General features: G+C 46.4%; 5 non-coding genes across 5 annotated transcripts; all 5 read left to right on the top strand.

Moving 5' to 3' along the window:
* Positions 1 to 6,701: 6,701 nt before the first annotated feature.
* On the top strand, positions 6,702 to 6,774 carry trnav-aac (transfer RNA valine (anticodon AAC)). Its single transcript has one exon. It is a non-coding gene; the product is annotated as a tRNA-Val (tRNA).
* Positions 6,775 to 8,449: 1,675 nt separating this feature from the next.
* On the top strand, positions 8,450 to 8,531 carry trnal-aag (transfer RNA leucine (anticodon AAG)). Its single transcript has one exon. It is a non-coding gene; the product is annotated as a tRNA-Leu (tRNA).
* A 902-nt stretch (positions 8,532 to 9,433) lies between these two features.
* On the top strand, positions 9,434 to 9,506 carry trnav-aac (transfer RNA valine (anticodon AAC)). The gene has a single exon. It is a non-coding gene; the product is annotated as a tRNA-Val (tRNA).
* Positions 9,507 to 16,634: 7,128 nt separating this feature from the next.
* trnal-aag (transfer RNA leucine (anticodon AAG)) lies at positions 16,635 to 16,716 on the top strand. Its single transcript has one exon. It is a non-coding gene; the product is annotated as a tRNA-Leu (tRNA).
* A 903-nt stretch (positions 16,717 to 17,619) lies between these two features.
* Positions 17,620 to 17,692, top strand: trnav-aac (transfer RNA valine (anticodon AAC)). Its single transcript has one exon. It is a non-coding gene; the product is annotated as a tRNA-Val (tRNA).
* Positions 17,693 to 18,195: the final 503 nt, after the last annotated feature.

Raw genomic sequence — 18,195 nt, 5'->3', positions numbered from 1 at the left:
CATAACCGATCATATATTCTCACGCACTCACAGATACATTTGTAGCTGAATCCAGTCTGAGAAGATAGACTCAGCTTACCAGTGATTTTTGTCTGGATTGATGGGCTTTCATTATCTGCTGAGAAATTGATATTGCAGACGGGCACATCCGAGCAGCTGTTCGAGTCGGAGAGGGATCATAGAACCCTTTTCACGTGAGTGTGCATCTGTTGTTATGCAGGAGCACAATTGGAATTGCAAGAAAATGACAAGTTGGGCGTGTTGGTAGTGTGGCCAAGCGGTCTAAGGCGCTGGGTTAAGGCTCCAGTCTGGACAGAGGCGTGGGTTCGAATCCCACCGGTGCCATTTCCTCTGAACAGCTCCATCAGCACAGCTTGTTGAAACGCTGTTTCGATCCCTGCTGCATTTCTGTTTAAAATGGATTTGCTTCCCGGTGTGTGAAAGTGGCGAATTTTCCAAAGTGTCTGCGCGCGGAAAATCGCTAGCATCTCTGCTGTTGCTTTCTGTTCCAGCCAAGTTCAGCTTTTACTGGAACCGAATGGAGACTGTTATTTCATCGCTGTTGCGAAACAGAGTCCTACGGTGACTCGACTCGCCGACATTCGGTTTTCTGGCCAATGGGAAAATCGTTCCAATCGATTCCAATGTCATACGTTATTGAATTTCTCCCACTTTCTTCATTTCCGTCCTGGAGACATCGGAAGGGAAAGGTAATCTAATCGAGACTGCGATTGGTGAAATTCACTTTTTATGGCCCATTCTTATTATGTTCTTTCTTTGTCACTTTGCAGCATTGTCTGGGAAGTGGTGGTGCACTCAGGCTCCAGTATGTTTGAAAGCGTAGTTTGGAATTGCCCTGTTGTTAGTTGAGTGATTACTTTATGGCTCATGCCCCCGGACTGTCTCACATTTAGCATTCATGCTCGCTGTGTCTGAAAATGCATTTGGTTTTCCAGTTTTGTTTGTGTTCCGTGTTAAATGCTTTCTGTTTTGCGATTCGCTCTATACATTACGAATTAACAGGGTTTCCGAGGTAACTTCCAGCTGCAGAAATCCTCAACTGAGAATCTGGGAAACTTTCACGGAGTATGGTCAGTCGGAGCAAAAGTAAGGATGTCGTTCGTTTCTGCAGTGTGTCACAATACTACCTTTCCCGTGAGCAGTCGAACAGACGAAATGTGAAAGGAAGAATGGCTTCAACATTCAGTGCTGGATGCCACTGAGCCCCAGCGCAGACAGCAGAGGCCTGTTTCTGTAGTGTAGTGGTCGTCACGTTCGCCTAACACGCGAAAGGTCCCCAGTTCGAAACTGGGCAGAAACTGCTTTGTTCTTTAACTGCGGACTTTTGCATGGACAAGAACGGAGCTTACTTGCTTGCTTTCCCATCTGCAAACCTGCCTTCCAGTTTGCTTCAACAAATCTGCTCTCGTAGTGAAATGCAATGCAGTTCCATTTACTAACAGTGCAAGGCATTGTAAAGTTTTTCTCCAACCTGGTTCTGATCATATGCCATTTTGTTTGAGAGTGTAGTTACCCCCTTCTGATCCTTCCACGAAAAGCATTACCGCATTTGCATTCCTTGCGCAGGCGGCCCGGTTCAAAGACAGGGAAGAAGCCGAATCGCTGGTGTCACAATGCACCACGGATTCCTGAGCTAATCTGTCTGTCAAATGTATCCCAAAGTCGTCTCTGAAAGACCTCATTTGGAAGGTGTCTGTCGTTATACAACGTGCGAGAATTGGCACCAGAGATCCTGAATCATGTTTTGGAGCAGTTCGCACGTTAGTGGCTCATTCAATCAGCAACAGCAATGAAAGAAATTACACTCTCAGAGGAACCTCTGGACCTGTGCTTTCATGGCGTCGCTAGTATTAAGGTGCGCCCCGAGATCTAAGCCACGTTGGAACTGAAACGGAGGAAGCGACAGAGAGACTACAGAATGACATCGCATCCGTTTGGTTTTCTTTGGTTTTCACTGACGAGCAGGAAAATGTAAACGGGAGGGCGACTGGGGAAGTGTGGCAGTTGCAGCTCTGGTGAAACTCCTTCTTTGTGATTCACTCAGCAACCAGAGACGTGAAGGTGACTCAGGCGTGTGACTCAGGCGTGTGAGCTCTTCACATCGTGAACAAAAAGCAATCAAGGGCAGTTAGCACCTCTTCCGGAGTGGGGGTGGGGTGAGGTAATTACCTTTTTACTTCTGTTCCTATGTTCAGAAACTGCCTTTTAGATTGAGGTGAAAAGAAACTGCATTTCTAAAAAGCACCATGGAATTTGTTAAACTTTATTGAGTCGCTTCTCATCGATTCTCACACAGGTTTCCAACTCAGTTGGTATCCATGAGGCTCATGTCCAGGTGTGAACATCTCTGCAGGAAATTGCACGGTGAAGGTAAAAGGCAAGGAAAGTGGCATCTCGAAGCGGCCCCGAGGTCAGACCTTCCTCACGATGCAATCTGTCGTTCTCGGATTGGAATGCGACCTCCGGTTTTAGGGTGGAACTTTCTTTGGGAACCTTATTCTGCAAAACAGACACAGTGACTGAAACTATGCTGCACGGTATGATTTGGGACACGGCCTGCTCAGCTTTGTGCATTTTCCCTGTAGTCCGGTGTGTTTCATGTTCCGTGTAAACGTGAAAGTTGTCCTGTTTCGAGCAATGCGTGAAATCATTTAGCAAAGCAAGAATACGAATTGCAGGAATGTCAAGCAGCTGATGGTAATTTGACCCAATCATAACCGATCATATATTCTCACGCACTCACAGATACATTTGTAGCTGAATCCAGTCTGAGAAGATAGACTCAACGTACCAGTGATTTTTGTCTGGATTGATGGGCTTTCGTTATCTGCTGAGAAATTGATATTGCAGACGGGCACATCCGAGCAGCTGTTCGAGTCGGAGAGGGATCATAGAACCCTTTTCACGTGAGTTTGCATCTGTTGTTATGCAGGAGCACAATTGGAATTTCAAGAAAATGACAAGTTGGGCGTGTTGGTAGTGTGGCCGAGCGGTCTAAGGTGCTGGATTAAGGCTCCAGTCTCGACAGAGGCGTGGGCTCGAATCCCACCGCTGCCATTTCCTCTGAACAGCTCCATCAGCACAGCTTGTTGAAACGCTGTTTCGATCCCTGCTGCATTTCTGTTTAAAATGGATTTGCTTCCCGGTGTGTGAAAGTGGCGAATTTTCTAAAGTGTCTGCGCGCGGAAAATCGCTAGCATCTCTGCTGTTGCTTTCTGTTCCAGCCAAGTTCAGCTTTTACTGGAACCGAATGGAGACTGTTATTTCATCGCTGTTGCGAAACAGAGTCCTACGGTGACTCGACTCGCCGACATTCGGTTTTCTGGCCAATGGGAAAATCGTTCCAATCGATTCCAATGTCATACGTTATTGAATTTCTCCCACTTTCTTCATTTCCGTCCTGGAGACATCGGAAGGGAAAGGTAATCTAATCGAGACTGCGATTGGTGAAATTCACTTTTTATGGCCCATTCTTTTTATGTTCTTTCTTTGTCACTTTGCAGCATTGTCTGGGAAGTGATGGTGCACTCAGGCTCCAGTATGTTTGAAAGCGTAGTTTGGAATTGCCCTGTTGTTAGTTGAGTGATTACTTTATGGCTCATGCCCCCGGACTGTCTCACATTTAGCATTCATGCTCGCTGTGTCTGAAAATGCATTTGGTTTTCCAGTTTTGTTTGTGTTCCGTGTTAAATGCTTTCTGTTTTGCGATTCGCTCAATACATTACGAATTAACAGGGTTTCCGAGGTAACTTCCAGCTGCAGAAATCCTCAACTGAGAATCTGGGAAACTTTCACGGAGTATGGTCAGTCGGAGCAAAAGTAAGGATGTCGTTCGTTTCTGCAGTGTTTCACAATACTACCTTTCCCGTGAGCAGTCGAACAGACGAAATGTGAAAGGAAGAATGGCTTCAACATTCAGTGCTGGATGCCACTGAGCCCCAGCAGGGACGGCGGAGGCCTGTTTTTGTAGTGTAGTGGTCATCACGTTCGCCTAACACGCGAAAGGTCCCCAGTTCGAAACTGGGCAGAAACTGCTTTGTTCTTTAACTGCGGACTTTTGCATGGACAAGAACGGAGCTTACTTGCTTGCTTTCCCATCTGCAAACCTGCCTTCGAGTTTGCTTCAACAAATCTGCTCTCGTAGTGAAATGCAATGCAGTTCCATTTACTAACAGTGCAAGGCATTGTAAAGTTTTTCTCCAACCTGGCTCTGATCATATGCCATTTTGTTTGAGAGTGTAGTTACCCCCTTCTGATCCTTCCACGAAAAGCATTACCGCATTTGCATTCCTTGCGCAGGCGGCCCGGTTCAAAGACAGGGAAGAAGCCGAATCGCTGGTGTCACAATGCACCACGGATTCCTGAGCTAATCTGTCTGTCAAATGTATCCCAAAGTCGTCTCTGAAAGACCTCATTTGGAAGGTGTCTGTCGTTATACAACGTGCGAGAATTGGCACCAGAGATCCTGAATCATGTTTTGGAGCAGTTCGCACGTTAGTGGCTCATTCAATCAGCAACAGCAATGAAAGAAATTACACTCTCAGAGGAACCTCTGGACCTGTGCTTTCATGGCTTCGCTAGTATTAAGGTGCGCCCCGAGATCTAAGCCACGTTGGAACTGAAACGGAGGAAGCGACAGAGAGACTACAGAATGACATCGCATCCGTTTGGTTTTCTTTGGTTTTCACTGACGAGCAGGAAAATGTAAACGGGAGGGCGACTGGGGAAGTGTGGCAGTTGCAGCTCTGGTGAAACTCCTTCTTTGTGATTCACTCAGCAACCAGAGACGTGAAGGTGACTCAGGCGTGTGAGCTCTTCACATCGTGAACAAAAAGCAATCAAGGGCAGTTAGCACCTCTTCCGGAGTGGGGGTGGGGTGAGGTAATTACCTTTTGACTTCTGTTCCTATGTTCAGAAACTGCCTTTTAGATTGAGGTGAAAAGAAACTGCATTTCTAAAAAGCACCATGGAATTTGTTAAACTTTATTGAGTCGCTTCTCATCGATTCTCACACAGGTTTCCAACTCAGTTGGTATCCATGAGGCTCATGTCCAGGTGTGAACATATCTGCAGCAAATTGCACGGTGAAGGTAAAAGGCAAGGAAAGTGGCATCTCGAAGCGGCCCCGAGGTCAGACCTTCCTCACGATGCAATCTGTCGTTCTCGGATTGGAATGCGACCTCCGGTTTTAGGGTGGAACTTTCTTTGGGAACCTTATTCTGCAAAACAGACACAGTGACTGAAACTATGCTGCACGGTATGATTTGGGACACGGCCTGCTCAGCTTTGTGCATTTTCCCTGTAGTCCGGTGTGTTTCATGTTCCGTGTAAACGTGAAAGTTGTCCTGTTTCGAGCAATGCGTGAAATCATTTAGCAAAGCAAGAATACGAATTGCAGGAATGTCAAGCAGCTGATGGTAATTTGACCCAATCATAACCGATCATATATTCTCACGCACTCACAGATACATTTGTAGCTGAATCCAGTCTGAGAAGATAGACTCAGCTTACCAGTGATTTTTGTCTGGATTGATGGGCTTTCATTATCTGCTGAGAAATTGATATTGCAGACGGGCACATCCGAGCAGCTGTTCGAGTCGGAGAGGGATCATAGAACCCTTTTCACGTGAGTTTGCATCTGTTGTTATGCAGGAGCACAATTGGAATTGCAAGAAAATGACAAGTTGGGCGTGTTGGTTGTGTGGCCGAGCGGTCTAAGGCGTTGGATTAAGGCTCCAGTCTGGACAGAGGCGTGGGTTCGAATCCCACCGCTGCCATTTCCTCTGAACAGCTCCATCAGCACAGCTTGTTGAAACGCTGTTTCGATCCCTGCTGCATTTCTGTTTAAAATGGATTTGCTTCCCGGTGTGTGAAAGTGGCGAATTTTCCAAAGTGTCTGCGCGCGGAAAATCGCTAGCATCTCTGCTGTTGCTTTCTGTTCCAGCCAAGTTCAGCTTTTACTGGAACCGAATGGAGACTGTTATTTCATCGCTGTTGCGAAACAGAGTCCTACGGTGACTCGACTCGCCGACATTCGGTTTTCTGGCCAATGGGAAAATCGTTCCAATCGATTCCAATGTCATACGTTATTGAATTTCTCCCACTTTCTTCATTTCCGTCCTGGAGACATCGGAAGGGAAAGGTAATCTAATCGAGACTGCGATTGGTGAAATTCACTTTTTATGGCCCATTCTTATTATGTTCTTTCTTTGTCACTTTGCAGCATTGTCTGGGAAGTGGTGGTGCACTCAGGCTCCAGTATGTTTGAAAGCGTAGTTTGGAATTGCCCTGTTGTTAGTTGAGTGATTACTTTATGGCTCATGCCCCCGGACTGTCTCACATTTAGCATTCATGCTCGCTGTGTCTGAAAATGCATTTGGTTTTCCAGTTTTGTTTGTGTTCCGTGTTAAATGCTTTCTGTTTTGCGATTCGCTCAATACATTACGAATTAACAGGGTTTCCGAGGTAACTTCCAGCTGCAGAAATCCTCAACTGAGAATCTGGGAAACTTTCACGGAGTATGGTCAGTCGGAGCAAAAGTAAGGATGTCGTTCGTTTCTGCAGTGTGTCACAATACTACCTTTCCCGTGAGCAGTCGAACAGACGAAATGTGAAAGGAAGAATGGCTTCAACATTCAGTGCTGGATGCCACTGAGCCCCAGCGCAGACGGCAGAGGCCTGTTTCTGTAGTGTAGTGGTCATCACGTTCGCCTAACACGCGAAAGGTCCCCAGTTCGAAACTGGGCAGAAACTGCTTTGTTCTTTAACTGCGGACTTTTGCATGGACAAGAACGGAGCTTACTTGCTTGCTTTCCCATCTGCAAACCTGCCTTCCAGTTTGCTTCAACAAATCTGCTCTCGTAGTGAAATGCAATGCAGTTCCATTTACTAACAGTGCAAGGCATTGTAAAGTTTTTCTCCAACCTGGTTCTGATCATATGCCATTTTGTTTGAGAGTGTAGTTACCCCCTTCTGATCCTTCCACGAAAAGCATTACCGCATTTGCATTCGTTGCGCAGGCGGCCCGGTTCAAAGACAGGGAAGAAGCCGAATCGCTGGTGTCACAATGCACCACGGATTCCTGAGCTAATCTGTCTGTCAAATGTATCCCAAAGTCGTCTCTGAAAGACCTCATTTGGAAGGTGTCTGTCGTTATACAACGTGCGAGAATTGGCACCAGAGATCCTGAATCATGTTTTGGAGCTATTCGCACGTTAGTGGCTCATTCAATCAGCAACAGCAATGAAAGAAATTACACTCTCAGAGGAACCTCTGGACCTGTGCTTTCATGGCGTCGCTAGTATTAAGGTGCGCCCCGAGATCTAAGCCACGTTGGAACTGAAACGGAGGAAGCGACAGAGAGACTACAGAATGACATCGCATCCGTTTGGTTTTCTTTGGTTTTCACTGACGAGCAGGAAAATGTAAACGGGAGGGCGACTGGGGAAGTGTGGCAGTTGCAGCTCTGGTGAAACTCCTTCTTTGTGATTCACTCAGCAACCAGAGACGTGAAGGTGACTCAGGCGTGTGACTCAGGCGTGTGAGCTCTTCACATCGTGAACAAAAAGCAATCAAGGGCAGTTAGCACCTCTTCCGGAGTGGGGGTGGGGTGAGGTAATTACCTTTTGACTTCTGTTCCTATGTTCAGAAACTGCCTTTTAGATTGAGGTGAAAAGAAACTGCATTTCTAAAAAGCACCATGGAATTTGTTAAACTTTATTGAGTCGCTTCTCATCGATTCTCACACAGGTTTCCAACTCAGTTGGTATCCATGAGGCTCATGTCCAGGTGTGAACATCTCTGCAGCAAATTGCACGGTGAAGGTAAAAGGCAAGGAAAGTGGCATCTCGAACCGGCCCCGAGGTCAGACCTTCCTCACGATGCAATCTGTCGTTCTCGGATTGGAATGCGACCTCCGGTTTTAGGGTGGAACTTTCTTTGGGAACCTTATTCTGCAAAACAGACACAGTGACTGAAACTATGCTGCACGGTATGATTTGGGACACGGCCTGCTCAGCTTTGTGCATTTTCCCTGTAGTCCGGTGTGTTTCATGTTCCGTGTAAACGTGAAAGTTGTCCTGTTTCGAGCAATGCGTGAAATCATTTAGCAAAGCAAGAATACGAATTGCAGGAATGTCAAGCAGCTGATGGTAATTTGACCCAATCATAACCGATCATATATTCTCACGCACTCACAGATACATTTGTAGCTGAATCCAGTCTGAGAAGATAGACTCAGCTTACCAGTGATTTTTGTCTGGATTGATGGGCTTTCATTATCTGCTGAGAAATTGATATTGCAGACGGGCACATCCGAGCAGCTGTTCGAGTCGGAGAGGGATCATAGAACCCTTTTCACGTGAGTTTGCATCTGTTGTTATGCAGGAGCACAATTGGAATTGCAAGAAAATGACAAGTTGGGCGTGTTGGTAGTGTGGCCGAGCGGTCTAAGGCGCTGGATTAAGGCTCCAGTCTCGACAGAGGCGTGGGTTCGAATCCCACCGCTGCCATTTCCTCTGAACAGCTCCATCAGCACAGCTTGTTGAAACGCTGTTTCGATCCCTGCTGCATTTCTGTTTAAAATGGATTTGCTTCCCGGTGTGTGAAAGTGGCGAATTTTCCAAAGTGTCTGCGCGCGGAAAATCGCTAGCATCTCTGCTGTTGCTTTCTGTTCCAGCCAAGTTCAGCTTTTACTGGAACCGAATGGAGACTGTTATTTCATCGCTGTTGCGAAACAGAGTCCTACGGTGACTCGACTCGCCGACATTCGGTTTTCTGGCCAATGGGAAAATCGTTCCAATCGATTCCAATGTCATACGTTATTGAATTTCTCCCACTTTCTTCATTTCCGTCCTGGAGACATCGGAAGGGAAAGGTAATCTAATCGAGACTGCGATTGGTGAAATTCACTTTTTATGGCCCATTCTTATTATGTTCTTTTTTGTCACTTTGCAGCATTGTCTGGGAAGTGGTGGTGCACTCAGGCTCCAGTATGTTTGAAAGCGTAGTTTGGAATTGCCCTGTTGTTAGTTGAGTGATTACTTTATGGCTCATGCCCCCGGACTGTCTCACATTTAGCATTCATGCTCGCTGTGTCTGAAAATGCATTTGGTTTTCCAGTTTTGTTTGTGTTCCGTGTTAAATGCTTTCTGTTTTGCGATTCGCTCAATACATTACGAATTAACAGGGTTTCCGAGGTAACTTCCAGCTGCAGAAATCCTCAACTGAGAATCTGGGAAACTTTCACGGAGTATGGTCAGTCGGAGCAAAAGTAAGGATGTCGTTCGTTTCTGCAGTGTGTCACAATACTACCTTTCCCGTGAGCAGTCGAACAGACGAAATGTGAAAGGAAGAATGGCTTCAACATTCAGTGCTGGATGCCACTGAGCCCCAGCGCAGACGGCAGAGGCCTGTTTCTGTAGTGTAGTGGTCATCACGTTCGCCTAACACGCGAAAGGTCCCCAGTTCGAAACTGGGCAGAAACTGCTTTGTTCTTTAACTGCGGACTTTTGCATGGACAAGAACGGAGCTTACTTGCTTGCTTTCCCATCTGCAAACCTGCCTTCCAGTTTGCTTCAACAAATCTGCTCTCGTAGTGAAATGCAATGCAGTTCCATTTACTAACAGTGCAAGGCATTGTAAAGTTTTTCTCCAACCTGGTTCTGATCATATGCCATTTTGTTTGAGAGTGTAGTTACCCCCTTCTGATCCTTCCACGAAAAGCATTACCGCATTTGCATTCCTTGCGCAGGCGGCCCGGTTCAAAGACAGGGAAGAAGCCGAATCGCTGGTGTCACAATGCACCACGGATTCCTGAGCTAATCTGTCTGTCAAATGTATCCCAAAGTCGTCTCTGAAAGACCTCATTTGGAAGGTGTCTGTCGTTATACAACGTGCGAGAATTGGCACCAGAGATCCTGAATCATGTTTTGGAGCTATTCGCACGTTAGTGGCTCATTCAATCAGCAACAGCAATGAAAGAAATTACACTCTCAGAGGAACCTCTGGACCTGTGCTTTCATGGCGTCGCTAGTATTAAGGTGCGCCCCGAGATCTAAGCCACGTTGGAACTGAAACGGAGGAAGCGACAGAGAGACTACAGAATGACATCGCATCCGTTTGGTTTTCTTTGGTTTTCACTGACGAGCAGGAAAATGTAAACGGGAGGGCGACTGGGGAAGTGTGGCAGTTGCAGCTCTGGTGAAACTCCTTCTTTGTGATTCACTCAGCAACCAGAGACGTGAAGGTGACTCAGGCGTGTGACTCAGGCGTGTGAGCTCTTCACATCGTGAACAAAAAGCAATCAAGGGCAGTTAGCACCTCTTCCGGAGTGGGGGTGGGGTGAGGTAATTACCTTTTGACTTCTGTTCCTATGTTCAGAAACTGCCTTTTAGATTGAGGTGAAAAGAAACTGCATTTCTAAAAAGCACCATGGAATTTGTTAAACTTTATTGAGTCGCTTCTCATCGATTCTCACACAGGTTTCCAACTCAGTTGGTATCCATGAGGCTCATGTCCAGGTGTGAACATCTCTGCAGCAAATTGCACGGTGAAGGTAAAAGGCAAGGAAAGTGGCATCTCGAAGCGGCCCCGAGGTCAGACCTTCCTCACGATGCAATCTGTCGTTCTCGGATTGGAATGCGACCTCCGGTTTTAGGGTGGAACTTTCTTTGGGAACCTTATTCTGCAAAACAGACACAGTGACTGAAACTATGCTGCACGGTATGATTTGGGACACGGCCTGCTCAGCTTTGTGCATTTTCCCTGTAGTCCGGTGTGTTTCATGTTCCGTGTAAACGTGAAAGTTGTCCTGTTTCGAGCAATGCGTGAAATCATTTAGCAAAGCAAGAATACGAATTGCAGGAATGTCAAGCAGCTGATGGTAATTTGACCCAATCATAACCGATCATATATTCTCACGCACTCACAGATACATTTGTAGCTGAATCCAGTCTGAGAAGATAGACTCAGCTTACCAGTGATTTTTGTCTGGATTGATGGGCTTTCATTATCTGCTGAGAAATTGATATTGCAGACGGGCACATCCGAGCAGCTGTTCGAGTCGGAGAGGGATCATAGAACCCTTTTCACGTGAGTGTGCATCTGTTGTTATGCAGGAGCACAATTGGAATTGCAAGAAAATGACAAGTTGGGCGTGTTGGTAGTGTGGCCAAGCGGTCTAAGGCGCTGGATTAAGGCTCCAGTCTGGACAGAGGCGTGGGTTCGAATCCCACCGGTGCCATTTCCTCTGAACAGCTCCATCAGCACAGCTTGTTGAAACGCTGTTTCGATCCCTGCTGCATTTCTGTTTAAAATGGATTTGCTTCCCGGTGTGTGAAAGTGGCGAATTTTCCAAAGTGTCTGCGCGCGGAAAATCGCTAGCATCTCTGCTGTTGCTTTCTGTTCCAGCCAAGTTCAGCTTTTACTGGAACCGAATGGAGACTGTTATTTCATCGCTGTTGCGAAACAGAGTCCTACGGTGACTCGACTCGCCGACATTCGGTTTTCTGGCCAATGGGAAAATCGTTCCAATCGATTCCAATGTCATACGTTATTGAATTTCTCCCACTTTCTTCATTTCCGTCCTGGAGACATCGGAAGGGAAAGGTAATCTAATCGAGACTGCGATTGGTGAAATTCACTTTTTATGGCCCATTCTTATTATGTTCTTTCTTTGTCACTTTGCAGCATTGTCTGGGAAGTGGTGGTGCACTCAGGCTCCAGTATGTTTGAAAGCGTAGTTTGGAATTGCCCTGTTGTTAGTTGAGTGATTACTTTATGGCTCATGCCCCCGGACTGTCTCACATTTAGCATTCATGCTCGCTGTGTCTGAAAATGCATTTGGTTTTCCAGTTTTGTTTGTGTTCCGAGTTAAATGATTTCTGTTTTGCGATTCGCTCTATACATTACGAATTAACAGGGTTTCCGAGGTAACTTCCAGCTGCAGAAATCCTCAACTGAGAATCTGGGAAACTTTCACGGAGTATGGTCAGTCGGAGCAAAAGTAAGGATGTCGTTCGTTTCTGCAGTGTGTCACAATACTACCTTTCCCGTGAGCAGTCGAACAGACGAAATGTGAAAGGAAGAATGGCTTCAACATTCAGTGCTGGATGCCACTGAGCCCCAGCGCAGACAGCAGAGGCCTGTTTCTGTAGTGTAGTGGTCGTCACGTTCGCCTAACACGCGAAAGGTCCCCAGTTCGAAACTGGGCAGAAACTGCTTTGTTCTTTAACTGCGGACTTTTGCATGGACAAGAACGGAGCTTACTTGCTTGCTTTCCCATCTGCAAACCTGCCTTCCAGTTTGCTTCAACAAATCTGCTCTCGTAGTGAAATGCAATGCAGTTCCATTTACTAACAGTGCAAGGCATTGTAAAGTTTTTCTCCAACCTGGTTCTGATCATATGCCATTTTGTTTGAGAGTGTAGTTACCCCCTTCTGATCCTTCCACGAAAAGCATTACCGCATTTGCATTCCTTGCGCAGGCGGCCCGGTTCAAAGACAGGGAAGAAGCCGAATCGCTGGTGTCACAATGCACCACGGATTCCTGAGCTAATCTGTCTGTCAAATGTATCCCAAAGTCGTCTCTGAAAGACCTCATTTGGAAGGTGTCTGTCGTTATACAACGTGCGAGAATTGGCACCAGAGATCCTGAATCATGTTTTGGAGCAGTTCGCACGTTAGTGGCTCATTCAATCAGCAACAGCAATGAAAGAAATTACACTCTCAGAGGAACCTCTGGACCTGTGCTTTCATGGCGTCGCTAGTATTAAGGTGCGCCCCGAGATCTAAGCCACGTTGGAACTGAAACGGAGGAAGCGACAGAGAGACTACAGAATGACATCGCATCCGTTTGGTTTTCTTTGGTTTTCACTGACGAGCAGGAAAATGTAAACGGGAGGGCGACTGGGGAAGTGTGGCAGTTGCAGCTCTGGTGAAACTCCTTCTTTGTGATTCACTCAGCAACCAGAGACGTGAAGGTGACTCAGGCGTGTGACTCAGGCGTGTGAGCTCTTCACATCGTGAACAAAAAGCAATCAAGGGCAGTTAGCACCTCTTCCGGAGTGGGGGTGGGGTGAGGTAATTACCTTTTTACTTCTGTTCCTATGTTCAGAAACTGCCTTTTAGATTGAGGTGAAAAGAAACTGCATTTCTAAAAAGCACCATGGAATTTGTTAAACTTTATTGAGTCGCTTCTCATCGATTCTCACACAGGTTTCCAACTCAGTTGGTATCCATGAGGCTCATGTCCAGGTGTGAACATCTCTGCAGGAAATTGCACGGTGAAGGTAAAAGGCAAGGAAAGTGGCATCTCGAAGCGGCCCCGAGGTCAGACCTTCCTCACGATGCAATCTGTCGTTCTCGGATTGGAATGCGACCTCCGGTTTTAGGGTGGAACTTTCTTTGGGAACCTTATTCTGCAAAACAGACACAGTGACTGAAACTATGCTGCACGGTATGATTTGGGACACGGCCTGCTCAGCTTTGTGCATTTTCCCTGTAGTCCGGTGTGTTTCATGTTCCGTGTAAACGTGAAAGTTGTCCTGTTTCGAGCAATGCGTGAAATCATTTAGCAAAGCAAGAATACGAATTGCAGGAATGTCAAGCAGCTGATGGTAATTTGACCCAATCATAACCGATCATATATTCTCACGCACTCACAGATACATTTGTAGCTGAATCCAGTCTGAGAAGATAGACTCAACGTACCAGTGATTTTTGTCTGGATTGATGGGCTTTCGTTATCTGCTGAGAAATTGATATTGCAGACGGGCACATCCGAGCAGCTGTTCGAGTCGGAGAGGGATCATAGAACCCTTTTCACGTGAGTTTGCATCTGTTGTTATGCAGGAGCACAATTGGAATTTCAAGAAAATGACAAGTTGGGCGTGTTGGTAGTGTGGCCGAGCGGTCTAAGGTGCTGGATTAAGGCTCCAGTCTCGACAGAGGCGTGGGCTCGAATCCCACCGCTGCCATTTCCTCTGAACAGCTCCATCAGCACAGCTTGTTGAAACGCTGTTTCGATCCCTGCTGCATTTCTGTTTAAAATGGATTTGCTTCCCGGTGTGTGAAAGTGGCGAATTTTCTAAAGTGTCTGCGCGCGGAAAATCGCTAGCATCTCTGCTGTTGCTTTCTGTTCCAGCCAAGTTCAGCTTTTACTGGAACCGAATGGAGACTGTTATTTCATCGCTGTTGCGAAACAGAGTCCTACGGTGACTCGACTCGCCGACATTCGGTTTTCTGGCCAATGGGAAAATCGTTCCAATCGATTCCAATGTCATACGTTATTGAATTTCTCCCACTTTCTTCATTTCCGTCCTGGAGACATCGGAAGGGAAAGGTAATCTAATCGAGACTGCGATTGGTGAAATTCACTTTTTATGGCCCATTCTTTTTATGTTCTTTCTTTGTCACTTTGCAGCATTGTCTGGGAAGTGATGGTGCACTCAGGCTCCAGTATGTTTGAAAGCGTAGTTTGGAATTGCCCTGTTGTTAGTTGAGTGATTACTTTATGGCTCATGCCCCCGGACTGTCTCACATTTAGCATTCATGCTCGCTGTGTCTGAAAATGCATTTGGTTTTCCAGTTTTGTTTGTGTTCCGTGTTAAATGCTTTCTGTTTTGCGATTCGCTCAATACATTACGAATTAACAGGGTTTCCGAGGTAACTTCCAGCTGCAGAAATCCTCAACTGAGAATCTGGGAAACTTTCACGGAGTATGGTCAGTCGGAGCAAAAGTAAGGATGTCGTTCGTTTCTGCAGTGTTTCACAATACTACCTTTCCCGTGAGCAGTCGAACAGACGAAATGTGAAAGGAAGAATGGCTTCAACATTCAGTGCTGGATGCCACTGAGCCCCAGCAGGGACGGCGGAGGCCTGTTTTTGTAGTGTAGTGGTCATCACGTTCGCCTAACACGCGAAAGGTCCCCAGTTCGAAACTGGGCAGAAACTGCTTTGTTCTTTAACTGCGGACTTTTGCATGGACAAGAACGGAGCTTACTTGCTTGCTTTCCCATCTGCAAACCTGCCTTCGAGTTTGCTTCAAGAAATCTGCTCTCGTAGTGAAATGCAATGCAGTTCCATTTACTAACAGTGCAAGGCATTGTAAAGTTTTTCTCCAACCTGGCTCTGATCATATGCCATTTTGTTTGAGAGTGTAGTTACCCCCTTCTGATCCTTCCACGAAAAGCATTACCGCATTTGCATTCCTTGCGCAGGCGGCCCGGTTCAAAGACAGGGAAGAAGCCGAATCGCTGGTGTCACAATGCACCACGGATTCCTGAGCTAATCTGTCTGTCAAATGTATCCCAAAGTCGTCTCTGAAAGACCTCATTTGGAAGGTGTCTGTCGTTATACAACGTGCGAGAATTGGCACCAGAGATCCTGAATCATGTTTTGGAGCAGTTCGCACGTTAGTGGCTCATTCAATCAGCAACAGCAATGAAAGAAATTACACTCTCAGAGGAACCTCTGGACCTGTGCTTTCATGGCTTCGCTAGTATTAAGGTGCGCCCCGAGATCTAAGCCACGTTGGAACTGAAACGGAGGAAGCGACAGAGAGACTACAGAATGACATCGCATCCGTTTGGTTTTCTTTGGTTTTCACTGACGAGCAGGAAAATGTAAACGGGAGGGCGACTGGGGAAGTGTGGCAGTTGCAGCTCTGGTGAAACTCCTTCTTTGTGATTCACTCAGCAACCAGAGACGTGAAGGTGACTCAGGCGTGTGAGCTCTTCACATCGTGAACAAAAAGCAATCAAGGGCAGTTAGCACCTCTTCCGGAGTGGGGGTGGGGTGAGGTAATTACCTTTTGACTTCTGTTCCTATGTTCAGAAACTGCCTTTTAGATTGAGGTGAAAAGAAACTGCATTTCTAAAAAGCACCATGGAATTTGTTAAACTTTATTGAGTCGCTTCTCATCGATTCTCACACAGGTTTCCAACTCAGTTGGTATCCATGAGGCTCATGTCCAGGTGTGAACATATCTGCAGCAAATTGCACGGTGAAGGTAAAAGGCAAGGAAAGTGGCATCTCGAAGCGGCCCCGAGGTCAGACCTTCCTCACGATGCAATCTGTCGTTCTCGGATTGGAATGCGACCTCCGGTTTTAGGGTGGAACTTTCTTTGGGAACCTTATTCTGCAAAACAGACACAGTGACTGAAACTATGCTGCACGGTATGATTTGGGACACGGCCTGCTCAGCTTTGTGCATTTTCCCTGTAGTCCGGTGTGTTTCATGTTCCGTGTAAACGTGAAAGTTGTCCTGTTTCGAGCAATGCGTGAAATCATTTAGCAAAGCAAGAATACGAATTGCAGGAATGTCAAGCAGCTGATGGTAATTTGACCCAATCATAACCGATCATATATTCTCACGCACTCACAGATACATTTGTAGCTGAATCCAGTCTGAGAAGATAGACTCAGCTTACCAGTGATTTTTGTCTGGATTGATGGGCTTTCATTATCTGCTGAGAAATTGATATTGCAGACGGGCACATCCGAGCAGCTGTTCGAGTCGGAGAGGGATCATAGAACCCTTTTCACGTGAGTTTGCATCTGTTGTTATGCAGGAGCACAATTGGAATTGCAAGAAAATGACAAGTTGGGCGTGTTGGTAGTGTGGCCGAGCGGTCTAAGGCGTTGGATTAAGGCTCCAGTCTGGACAGAGGCGTGGGTTCGAATCCCACCGCTGCCATTTCCTCTGAACAGCTCCATCAGCACAGCTTGTTGAAACGCTGTTTCGATCCCTGCTGCATTTCTGTTTAAAATGGATTTGCTTCCCGGTGTGTGAAAGTGGCGAATTTTCCAAAGTGTCTGCGCGCGGAAAATCGCTAGCATCTCTGCTGTTGCTTTCTGTTCCAGCCAAGTTCAGCTTTTACTGGAACCGAATGGAGACTGTTATTTCATCGCTGTTGCGAAACAGAGTCCTACGGTGACTCGACTCGCCGACATTCGGTTTTCTGGCCAATGGGAAAATCGTTCCAATCGATTCCAATGTCATACGTTATTGAATTTCTCCCACTTTCTTCATTTCCGTCCTGGAGACATCGGAAGGGAAAGGTAATCTAATCGAGACTGCGATTGGTGAAATTCACTTTTTATGGCCCATTCTTATTATGTTCTTTCTTTGTCACTTTGCAGCATTGTCTGGGAAGTGGTGGTGCACTCAGGCTCCAGTATGTTTGAAAGCGTAGTTTGGAATTGCCCTGTTGTTAGTTGAGTGATTACTTTATGGCTCATGCCCCCGGACTGTCTCACATTTAGCATTCATGCTCGCTGTGTCTGAAAATGCATTTGGTTTTCCAGTTTTGTTTGTGTTCCGTGTTAAATGCTTTCTGTTTTGCGATTCGCTCAATACATTACGAATTAACAGGGTTTCCGAGGTAACTTCCAGCTGCAGAAATCCTCAACTGAGAATCTGGGAAACTTTCACGGAGTATGGTCAGTCGGAGCAAAAGTAAGGATGTCGTTCGTTTCTGCAGTGTGTCACAATACTACCTTTCCCGTGAGCAGTCGAACAGACGAAATGTGAAAGGAAGAATGGCTTCAACATTCAGTGCTGGATGCCACTGAGCCCCAGCGCAGACGGCAGAGGCCTGTTTCTGTAGTGTAGTGGTCATCACGTTCGCCTAACACGCGAAAGGTCCCCAGTTCGAAACTGGGCAGAAACTGCTTTGTTCTTTAACTGCGGACTTTTGCATGGACAAGAACGGAGCTTACTTGCTTGCTTTCCCATCTGCAAACCTGCCTTCCAGTTTGCTTCAACAAATCTGCTCTCGTAGTGAAATGCAATGCAGTTCCATTTACTAACAGTGCAAGGCATTGTAAAGTTTTTCTCCAACCTGGTTCTGATCATATGCCATTTTGTTTGAGAGTGTAGTTACCCCCTTCTGATCCTTCCACGAAAAGCATTACCGCATTTGCATTCGTTGCGCAGGCGGCCCGGTTCAAAGACAGGGAAGAAGCCGAATCGCTGGTGTCACAATGCACCACGGATTCCTGAGCTAATCTGTCTGTCAAATGTATCCCAAAGTCGTCTCTGAAAGACCTCATTTGGAAGGTGTCTGTCGTTATACAACGTGCGAGAATTGGCACCAGAGATCCTGAATCATGTTTTGGAGCTATTCGCACGTTAGTGGCTCATTCAATCAGCAACAGCAATGAAAGAAATTAC

The sequence above is a fragment of the Chiloscyllium punctatum genome, chromosome 6 (assembly GCF_047496795.1).
Source record: "Chiloscyllium punctatum isolate Juve2018m chromosome 6, sChiPun1.3, whole genome shotgun sequence".
Lineage (NCBI taxonomy): Eukaryota > Metazoa > Chordata > Chondrichthyes > Orectolobiformes > Hemiscylliidae > Chiloscyllium > Chiloscyllium punctatum.
The sequence above is the reverse complement of the archived record's forward strand: the minus strand, read 5'-3'. Positions and strand labels throughout refer to the sequence as shown.